General features: G+C 43.3%; 1 protein-coding gene across 1 annotated transcript in view; it reads left to right on the top strand.

Moving 5' to 3' along the window:
• The first annotated feature begins 3,797 nt into the window (after positions 1–3,797).
• Positions 3,798–11,252, top strand: part of ZNF217 (zinc finger protein 217) — a 27,878-nt gene continuing 20,423 nt past the window's right edge. The window contains exon 1 of the mRNA XM_012803979.2: positions 3,798–3,835. The gene's annotated coding sequence lies outside the window, so the exon portion shown is untranslated. The remainder of the gene's footprint in view (positions 3,836–11,252) is intronic.

Below are 11,252 nucleotides of genomic sequence, written 5' to 3'. Positions count from 1 at the left end.
CCAGGTGGTAGACTCTGCCTTCACTTGTGAAAGGTAATTTCTTTTATATATTTTTAAACGTATTATTGTGATTATTTATAGAGGAATGATTTGCCTGGGATCCAGAGGCTTAATAGAGTAGTGTGGTGTTTGTGAGTTGTTTGTTATCCCTACTTAATTTGGTCTATTCAGTCTTGATAAAGGGCCCTCCCTGTTTCCTTCTCAAATATCCTTTGCAGCTTGCAAACGCTGGTAGGTTTGCCTAACTTTTTCATTTTCTTTTCCTGCTAGTTCCGCACTGCAGTTTTTCTGGTTTTCCTGCTCTGAACACTGAATTCTTTTACATCAAGTATCTGCGTTGGCCCTACTTCAGCTCCTGGGATTTACACACAGTTTCCAAACTGTTTTTCTATAATAGTTCCACAGTACAAGAAATACTTGGGAAACAAGATCATGCCACATTCTGTCCTTCTAATTAAGGCTAAGTCTCAAAAAAGATGATTCCAATGAAAGTGAAATAATAGCAAATCAGAAGGATTTTTTTGTTATGAGGTTATGAGATCTGAGACTGCTGTGATGGGCAGAATCTGGACGGAAAATCAGAAGTTAGCTACACGAAGAGGCCTAATATCACTCGGATTAAATGAGAGATAATGGTGTGATTTTTATAAACGCACATTGGGGAAATATGTCTTAAGAGGCCCTGTCTGTTTGGATAATTGTGAAAAATGAGGTGTCGCTGATGTTTGTCGCCTGACAAAGAAGTGAAATGGGGCGTTTTCAACCATTCTGCAACACGTGCAGAGCTCCAGCTCACATTTTAAGGGACTTTTCTTCTGGTTCCATTCTTTGTTTTTGTTGCCGGCGTCTGGTAGCACCTGACTCCCTTAGAGATAGTGGAGCCTGGGAGTGATGGCGAACCAGGATTACGCGTGGGTGGAGCTAAGCAGTGAAGACCTACGTTAGCTTTTCAGTTTTCACTTCGTATGATAATGAGTTTATTTTTGCTTTTATTAACAAATCAACCTTTCCTAGCATTACTCCTGTTACTTTGAGAGTTTCCGTTTTTAATTATCTGAACCGTACACGCTTTGCGAATAAACCTGAAGTCTGCGTCTCCACATTCTACGCAAAGAATGTGTCTCACAGAAGCCCTCACGGCCATTCAGATCGCTCTATGTCCTTTTGAAAACACAGTATGAATTTGCAACCCAGCCTTCAGTCACTGGCAGAATTTTGCAATGATTTCCCAGTTTTGTTGGCACGTCTCCAGGAACAAGGTTCTTTGTAATTCTTTGCTCAAACATAAGGATCACATACAAAACTCCTGCCAGATAGATCAGCGAATACAATTATCTTACCATTTTAAAAGCTACAACATAATAAGGTTATTTTTCTTTGAGGGGGGGAGGAGAAACAGTAACCAATCGTAGGATGCTATAACCCTAACAAACTGGCTTTGTGAAGGCATAGAGAAAAAGCACGACCGTTTCTGCTCAGAAAAGAATTCAGTAGAAAACCAGGTCTGAGAGCCAGGAGGCTCATTGTTCTTAGTGAAACGATTATATGTCAAAATATTTGATTGTTTCTCTATTCCTCCGAAGAAGTTTGGACTTTTCTTCTTGCTCAATTTTGACACTAGAATCTTTTAACTATCTAGGCTATTGTGTTTACAGCATTCAAGATTTCAGAGTTCAAAGGTTATCTATTAATGTGTAGAATAAGGCTACCCGTATGTTAAGGCTCAACCTGGTTCCACCTCATACTTTTCTTTGTTGTTGGCAAGGCTCACAGTCATTTGTTTTGGTAAAGTTAATGAGGAGTTTGTTGTTGGACTGTGTTTTTAGACTGTGACTACCAGACTTTAGAAAATATCTTAAAGAAAGGTATCCATCTTTTGTGAGAAAAGGAACCCTAGAACTGAAAGGGATCGGTTATCAGCATACTTGAGAGAAAAAAAAATAGTGATGGCGCTTCTGGCACTGCTAATTAATTAAGTGTGAGTAAGTAATTGATTCACTTCCTTTTTAAAAAAGACTAACCAGACCATATGTGGGGTTAGTAGTCATATATAAAATGACAGCAAAACATTACAGTTGGCAAATTCTTCCCTTTTGCTAAGCTGTCTTCTTAAATTCCTTTTCCTATTTGTTAGGGATTGCGTTGCTCAGCAGCTCCGGATTGTTTTTGTAGTGCTTCCTCCCCACCCCTTCTTTGGATTTGGGAAATATATACTTTAAATGCCTTTCTTGATGTGTTTTTTAAGTTTTTCTATTTTGGATCCACTGAAGGCCGTTAAAATGCTTGGCTATTTTGTGTAGTCACTTGCATAGATCCAGTTCATTTTTGCATTCGTTTGCATTTGGGGGCAGAAATATTAGTGGATGTGATTGCTGTGTCTACGGTTCCTCCTCGGAGCTTATTTAAAAACAGGAATATCACAGGCTTTTGGAATCGGAACCTTTTCCTGTCTTTTTTTCTTCTTTTCAGCAAGGGGAAAAATAAAAAGCAGTTGGGAAATGCTTTATATGAGTTGGGAGGAGGGAGGCTTTTTTTTTTTGTCCCTTCTTTAATCCCGGTTTCATCCAAATGGATTTCTGTCAAAACCAAGTTGATTCTTGGAACCTAGGCTAAATTTAGAAATCTCAAGTTATATTAACACAAGCCCAGCCCTTTCAGGAAAAAAAAACAACCACAATTAGGGGGAAAGCTTTATTTAGATACTAAACAAAATTTAATCATCTTGTCGACCTTCTTTATACTTGAAGAAAATATGTTTTTTGGACACAGCTCCCCTGTACTCTACAGACCTGTGTAAAGAGTTTTGTTTGTAACTCTGGATGACCCAGGAGTTCGGGCTACCGGCCCCTCCCCTGGCCCGGGCACACCTTGCACCGGGGAGTGGGGGGTAGTGTGAGGCAGCTAGACTAGGAAGAGGCTTGGGTTTGCGCCTGCGCACTACCCACGTGGCCCCCTCCCCGAGTACCTGTCACTGGAACCGCCCGGGCGCGAGCCCGCCACGTTAAGCCGGATGGCGGGAGGCGCGGAGCGGGGCTGTGGGGGGGTAGGGGGCGGTGGCAAAGCGCGCGCGTGCGCGGGAACCGCTGGCGGGGAGAACCGGGAGGGCGCGCACCCGTCCGCTCGCTCGCGTTCCGGAGGCGGAGTCCGCGGCGGTGGGCGGGGCAGGGGAGCGCCAGCGCAGGTCACGTGGTGTCCGGGGCGGGGCCGCGGGCGGAGCCGGGCGGCCGGTGAAGGCAGGAGGCGGGGCGTCTCAGAGCGGCCGGGCCGAGGGAGGGCGCAACAGCTGCTCCCTGAACACTTTCTGACCCAACAGTCCCCCTGAGCCGGACGCGCCGCGCCACGGCGGCTCTAGGGACTCGCCACGGCGGCTCTAGGGACCCCCCGCGCCTGCACTGTCCCCGCGCGGACGAGTAGGGGGCGCCCGCGCCTTTGCCCCCCGTGCGCACCCCCGCCCCGCTCACCTTAGCCCCGCGCCCGAGGTGAGCCCGGCCCCCAAATCCTCCGGGCGGGGGTGGGAGGGGACGTGGGGGGGGCCTCTTTTTGGGGGGCGGTCTTCAAGGCGCGAGTCCCCAAGGCGCTCTGAGGGATGGCTTTGCCCCTCACCCAGGGGCCCCCAGTCTCTTTTTGGGGGGCCGGGTGCGGGCGCGGAATCCAGGAGGTGTCCGCACAAAAGGCCGAGAGAAAACTCCCCGTCGCCTCCCCTCCCTCCTGCCTTCCCCGCCCCCTCCCCTCCTCGCCCGCTCCCTCCTCATTCAAACCTCGGCTAGCTCGTGTGGTGTCAGTTCAGTCCCGGCCGCCGCCGAGCGAGGAAATGGCCGAGGAGCCGGAGCCGCAGGTAAAGGGGGCGCGCCCCCCGCCCGCGCCGACCCCTCCGGAGTCTCCCCGAGCCGGCTCTCGAGTCTCCCGGCCCTCGTTATCTTGTACCCCGCCCCGGAGGATCCTCGCATCACCCCGTTTTTGCTCTTTCTATTCCTTTCCTCTAGGGCGCCCCCTCCCCACCCGGCTTCTGAGCTATTTCGCCAGCGAGAAGGTGTTGGCGACCCCCGGCGTGTACAGTGTTTTACCGTCACATTCACTATTGGAAGTATTCAGAATAGCCTCGGGACGCGGGGGTCCCCGTTTTTCTCGGTCAGCAGCCAGGGGCCGGCCGGAGGGAGCCGGGGGCTGCGTGGGCGGACGGGCGCCTGCTCCGAAAAGTTGGGTCGCTCTGCGGAGCAGGTCTCCCAGTTTGCCGACTTGGCCTTGGGGGGTGGCCGGAGGGGAGGGGGCCGGTGCGGGGGTCCCCTGCGGTTCCCCGGGAGGGGCTGGAGCAAGTTGGAAACAGCCAAAACAATGCGTCCAAACTGGCATCCCCCGCAAACAATGGCCGGGACCGTCCACACGGGCAGGGTAGAGAGTGCGTCTATAGGGGCCGCGGGAGGGGCCGGGCCTTGCCGCAGACCCCGAGGTGTGCCCTAGTGACCCTCCCAGGCTCCCTGAAAATCCGTCCCTGGGAGTCTCCGATCGCCTGCCCATCCCTAAGCAGGCGGTGTACAGGGCTGCTTTTCCTGGATGTGTTGTGATAAGGTGGTTTTTTTCTCCTGTCCTTTAAAGATTTAAAAAAAAAAAAAAAACCTCTTTTAATGCCCTATAAACTCTTAAAAGAATTATCTTTACAACTCTCAATTCTAGTGGGAGACCCAAAGCCAGTTGGAAAGAGAACTAGGAACTCGAGAGGGCAGGAGGGATTGAAATGTTAGCCCAAAAGTGTGTTTTTCTTTCTCTCTCTCTTTTTTTTTTTTAAAGGGAAGTTTCTGCCAGGAGGCGGCGAGTGGTGAAACTGCTCAGTTTCACATGTAGAGCCCTCTTCACTCTTGATTTGGCCCCCAAATGCGAGCGGGACAGGATGGGGAGGGGAAGGGAGGGCGCTGCTGGGGGCCCAGAGGCAGGATTTGGGGCTGCCTGGGCGGTCCTGCGCGGAGGGGCAGGAGCTGGTCCGCGAGGTTGCGCAGCCGGTACTTGGGTCCCCGGGATCTGGAAGGACGTTTAGGGCCCAGGTTTGAACCCACATTTTAGGATTTAGGGTAGGGCGGCGGAAGACTGGAAGACGCATTCTTGGGCGGGTGGGGTGGGGGTGGGGATAGCAGGCGGGGAGTTTTCCGCAAGGTTAAGTTATGGGAGAAAGAAAAAGCCACCAGTGGCCACTTCTGGGACCCCAGTATCTTGTCCACGCTGGAAACAAGCAGTTTTTTTCTTTTTTTTTTTTCTTCTTTTCTTCACCCCAGGAAAGGACAGTCATTTCAAGACTTAAGGCTTTAGTGTGTTGTTCCACTTTCAAATTCCTTAAGTCTCAGTTTATCTTTCTGAATCAGCCTATAGGGCTTGAAGCTTTGAACATTCCTAAACATGTGTTAAATAGCTGGCGGTTGCACTGGTCCATTGGCCAGTTGTGTATTATTGACCACCGTGTGTACCACAGTGTGGCCGGTTTCCTAGTTTTCTAGATCGTTTGGAACCATTAAGCTGTATGTTTCAAGCAGCCTAGGTCTGATTTAGTTCAGGTTGATTCAATTATGTCTTCATCACTTTTGAGTTGGTTGAATGACTTGACATGAGATTAAGCTCAACAAAAGAAAAGGCGAGGTAGCAACAGCTGCGGGCCAGGCCTGGTGACTAGGTAGGGGTCTTAGGAGGCCTTTTACCTTCTCTTTTGTATGTGTCAGGAAGCACATTTAAAATGTTCGTATTTTACTGTACTTTTCCCCCCTGAAATGGGTGGGCTGCCTTGACTGATACTCAGCAAGACTTAAAATGCTAAGTTTTATACTTGGAGAATGAGTAATAGATCTGGAGTTTCTAAAAAGCCTTTATGTGTCTGTAGTAACAAGTGCAGGGTAATAGCCTCATTGCTTTTTGTCTGGAAAATAGAACAGTCGAGCCACTAGTTTGTGCTTGCTTAGTTAATGTGTGCTGAGAACTTTTAAGGTGTGTCCTTAATGGCAGATAACTTTTTTCCTTCTGAGAAGTCATGTTTATCTTAGATACTGTTTTGTTCCGTGTTCTGAGGACTGTCGTTGGGTTTTGGGTTTTTTAGTTTTATTTTTTAAAATCCTGATGTTTTAGTCGAAGTCACTTCCTTCCCCCAAATTGCTGCCATCTTTAATCAGTTATATAAGTATTAAGTCGAAGAGGCAGTGTCTTATTTAAAACTTCAGTTGTCAATACTTACAAGGCAGAATTATAATTTAAATTGTTAGAACAGGGCCAATAACCTGGTAGTTGGGAGTTTTAATTATTTGGTGTGATGAGGAAGTCTAGTCCTTCAGGACTGCACATTTATTTGCATACAGGAGGAGGAAATAGAGGACAAGATCGTGGCTGACTGGTGAAGGACACATTCTTTTCTTTAGTGTCCCACTTCTTTTAATTCTTTTGTCTTCATAAACACCTCTTAACACTTGGCAGTTTGACCTTTGCTGTTTTTTAATAACTGGTGAGATCGAAGTTTAGCAATTGTGTTGGGTTCATATTCCCTTTCACTTCTTACTTAAAAAAAGGAACTAATACACCACTTAGAAAAAATATGTAGAAAAAATTTCCCCCTTCACCCTGAAGAATCTGTCTGGATAGCAGCTCATTTTTTCTTTTTCTTTTTTTCCAGGTAGTGCGGGAGGAAGGGGAGGAGTGGAGGTTTTGACTTTGACTGCCTTTACTTTTTAAGGTGGGGGTAGATTAGCATTTTCTTTGTGATCCTCCATTTTTGGCTGGGACTCCTGAGGGAGGAATTGGAACCCCTAATCCCCTTCCAGTGGACTTGTTTCAGAGGAAATCTGAAAATAAGACTTAATCATCAAGTCACTTATAAACTGATGAAATAATTAAGGAATATAATGGCCTGGCAGTGACTGAGTCTCCCTGTCTCCTCATTGAAGATAAATGCTAATCACTTTTTTCTCTTTTAACAACATTTATTATGAAATGGTCTGTTTTTGCCTCAGCAGGGTTGCCATTTTCCAACCCTGGAGCCCTCTTTAATTCTGGAAGGCTTGATTAGAGCCTCAGGGGTCCCAAAAGATGCGCTGTTTTCCCACTCTGTAAAACTGCTTTCTCTTCTCACAGTTGCTACAAACATGATATTGGTGGATAAGAACTTTTGAGTAGTTTTAATTATTCTTGAGTGCCCAGAAGGCACTACTTCACAAAAGGATCTACTTTTAGCTGGCTTTCCTGTGAAAGTAAATGATTTTTGTGTTTTAGAGGAGGCTTTGTTTCTATGGATTGTGAGGTTGCGGGTACGATTTGTCTTAAATGGTTCATTCCTAATTTCCTGTTTCAGTTTAATCCAGTAGCTGTGTTTAATAAATGAATAGGAAAGGTGAAGCTAAAGAATGAGCAATGGCTATTATGTTTTCAAGTTTGAGAATTATAAAGTAGGAATGAAAACATGAGACAGTTGTATAAACTGATGAGTCTTCCAACAGAATAAAGTTAAGGTAATGAGATTTTAAATTACTATAATTGGAGTATATAGAATAGTTTTCAAATGACTGGGGTATTAAATAAAAACCTGGAAGGTATTTACAGAACAGCTACTGAAATAGAATTAAAGGAATCCCAATCTTATTAAATATTCTAAACAGTGACGGGTTTAGTTACTGCATGTAAATGAAACTTGTAACAATGGAGGCGATCTGATCCCCACACCTCATCTCCAGATTTTGGGGGGGAGGGGTGTTAACTAGTTTAAATGCATGTGGAAGAAAGAAGGTATTACACAAAGACTACACAGGACTTAAATTTGGGGGAGGGAAGTCTGATTATTGAAAGTAACTTAATGGCCTCATTTTGAGGGCGCTATAAGAACTCTGAAATGTTATTTTTTTTTTTTTTTGAGTAAGGTGATCTGTATTATTTTTCTGCAACCAGTAATATAGTTAGACAAATTTGCAGTGGTATGTGGGGCAAAGGTTTCTGAATTTAGACCACGAGGGCAGATAGAAATCTGACTTTAAGGAAGTGGAAGAACAGGGACCATTCTTTCCAAAAGTCTGTAGCTCGTGACCAGCAAATTCAATTCTTCTTGTCCACATCTGTCTTCCAAATAAATAGGGGGGAAGCCCCCGTTAGGCAGCTGCTGCTGCAAATTACTTTTTTATATTTAACATTGGGATTCTTTACATTTCAGCCTTTGTTGACCGACCGTGCTAAACATCCCCATTACTTCCTGCCCAGTGTATCAGCATAACTTGAGTTACTGGAAATTTGGGGCCAGTTTGGTAATTTTATGATAAAGTTGAGACATAAAATTACTAAACCTGAAAAGACAGCTGAGTAAGTTGTATGAGGGAATTAGTTTAATTTCGTAGCCTTTGTCCTTAGGCTTTACCAAAGTTGTTTTTGACTTAGTAGAGTCAGATGCTGGTTTTTTAATGGCTTTGTGGAGTGTTTTTGTATTGGTGTTTCATCAGTTCCTAGTGTGTTTGGAAACCTTTTGAATTTAAAATGTAGTTAAATGGACTGGAAATGCAGGCTTACAGATATGTTCTTGAGTCAGCATTAGGAGGGATACATGTTTTCACCCTTCCTACCTGTATCAAATCAGGGTAATTTAAACAATTCAGTTATACCAGAAATACTGTCTTCCTGTCTCTTGTAAGTTTATTTTTCAGTACGACATAAATTTGCTGAACAGTGATTGTATTATTAATTGAAAGGAGACTTTCCCCTTTGTTTTTGAAAGCAAACAGGTGCCTTGAAAGAGCCAGACTTCCAACTTTAGTGTTTATTCAACAAATATTAGGGAGGGGACTATTTCAGTGTTGCTAAAGAAAGATCTTAGGCCTGTAAAGGTATTGCCTAAGATTGTATTTAACTGAAGTTAGTTACACTGAGTCTAGTTCAGAAAGTTTATTATTTGATCTTGTGGAAAAAATAGTGTAGGGCTTAGCATGGTGGTGTAGTGTAATGCCATAGTTATTAGTGTGTATATGTCCATAGTTATTTGTACATGCCTACTAGTATGTATACACATACACACAGTTATTCGTATGTGCATACTTGCGTGAGCACACACACATACACATTTTCTTTGTAGAAAGTTGAGAGTACAGGAAAAGATAGAACAATTTATTTTTTAATTTGCTGAAATCTTTTGGTGCAGTTAAGTTCAGAGCTTTTCAGAATATTTCGTGTTCTACTGGTTAAGTAGTAATAATAGCGGAAGCTGACAGATAGCAATGTTTCATCTTAATTAAAATTAAAAAAAAGTTTATAACTTTTCAGAACAAGGTAGAGTTTTAAAAAGCCAGTTTGCAGATCATCATATAAGTTAATGTTGAAACTAAAACGGAAATGTTGATACTTTAAATTTTTATTGAGATTCTTTAGCTGACCTTAAGCTATTTGGGGTAAATCTGGCAGTTTCTAATTGTAATACTCAAACATGCTAATGTGATTATATTTTATAGTACTTTGGTCTCTAATCCTATTTAGGACAGATAACAATTTCAAGAAAATGAGATTATTTCCTACAGTATCTTACCAAACTTTGCCTTTGAACAGTCTTCTGTCTGTGAAGAGGTTAAGTTGTAACATTGAATAGGAACTTTTGAATAGAAACTTTGAACAGTCTGATGGAAGTTTTTTTGCTTAGCTTTTTAGCATCTGTCCACAGCTGTATCAGGAAAGTGGGTTGATCATTTAGCTCATGGATATGAACTTAGTGATTTCCTTGAAATAGTGTTGAAGGATTTAAAGGATTTAAGAATAAACAAACCTGTAGCTTCTCATTGTTATTGTAGATTGCTAGGCAGAGTTTTCTTCAATCTAGTGACTAGACTTAGAAAAGATAGTATGTGTAAAATACAGAGGAAAAGCTGATAGAGAAACTAACAGCTTCTTAACCAGTTCTCGGGGATGACTTTGCGCCTTTAAGGAAGCACTTTGGCTAGAGAGCAGCAGTTTAAGTGGGATGTTTGATAACATTTATTTAGTAGGACATTTTGGTGACTTGAGAACAACATTTGTAGAAATGTGGCAGATTACTTCTGCATAGGTAGAATTTCTCTGTGTTTCTGGCAGTTTTTGAGGACTTTGAATCTCTTATTGCTCCATACCGTGATATGTAAAATATACCGATTCGAATGTAAGGTATCCTGCTCAGCTGAAGCAGACGTGCTGTCCCTAGAGGCGAATGGTTTGAGTACGCCTGTATGGGGAGGAAAATATTTCCAGTTGCAGCGACTGTCAGCAAGGTGGCTACTGCCCCTGATTTGTTGTAGTCAAAGGACAAATTCTTGTGCTTTGTAAAAAGCACTATATAAAATGTAAATACTGGTCATTTCAAGACTTGAAAGTAGTTGTAGAATTCAGAGTAACTCCAGTCACAAATCAGTGTCCAGCCAGTGTGTCCCAAGGAGCATGAGACTTAACATATTTCAGGCGTTCACAGCATGTGGTTCCCGCTGGATTTTAAAGATTATATTGTGGTAAATTTTTTAAAAAGTATCTGCTTAAATAATCTCAAAATAAGTTAGTATCTCTCAATATAGGGTTATGTTGAATAATTTCTTGACCTAGGTGCCTTGGGGTAAAAGGTCTGTCACTTATTTGAGTTAAACATTTGTGTGAAGTACCTTTCCATAATTAATGTGTTCAGAATGCTCCCTTTTTTTGCAAATTAAAAGTATTAGACTATAGGGTTGGGTTATAATATCTTCCTTTCCCCCTTCCTTGCTATGTCAAGAAAGACAGTTCCTTCATCCGAAGGGCCATCCCTGCTGGCTTCATGGGCTATCCTAGGAGGCTACGGGGTTCTAGGAAGCTGCTTCAGCTGATTCCTTGTTTGACAGTGATTAGAATTTCTATTAAGTCTTTCTTATTACAACTACTTTTTTGTTTAGCAAGTTGGTTTTAAGTGATCTAAACCTGGTTTAAAGTAGTATTCTTTGTATTAGTTTACAGAAGTGTTTTTGTCTACATCTGTTACAGTTTCTAAGTCCAGAGCTAGGGGCCTTGGCCGTCAAAGATGTCCCTAGCATGTCCAGTGGTGTTGGTGGTGGGTCATACAGAGGAGAGCGGGTATAAATCCAAATCTAAGTGATATGGTTTTGGCTTGTGCCGGTCAACTTAATGATATTGTTAAATAGGATACTTTTTAAAAATGTCATTATACTCTTGAAGTTGGAGAATGGTAATTAGTTGGCAGCGGTAGAGTCATGTAAGGCATTTTGCTGTACACCGAAGTTAATCTTTTTTTTTTTTTTTTTTTTTTT

This window comes from Otolemur garnettii, unplaced genomic scaffold (assembly GCF_000181295.1).
Source record: "Otolemur garnettii isolate 467f Iridium unplaced genomic scaffold, OtoGar3 scaffold00023, whole genome shotgun sequence".
NCBI lineage: Eukaryota > Metazoa > Chordata > Mammalia > Primates > Galagidae > Otolemur > Otolemur garnettii.
This window is presented reverse-complemented; position numbering and strand designations above follow the sequence as displayed.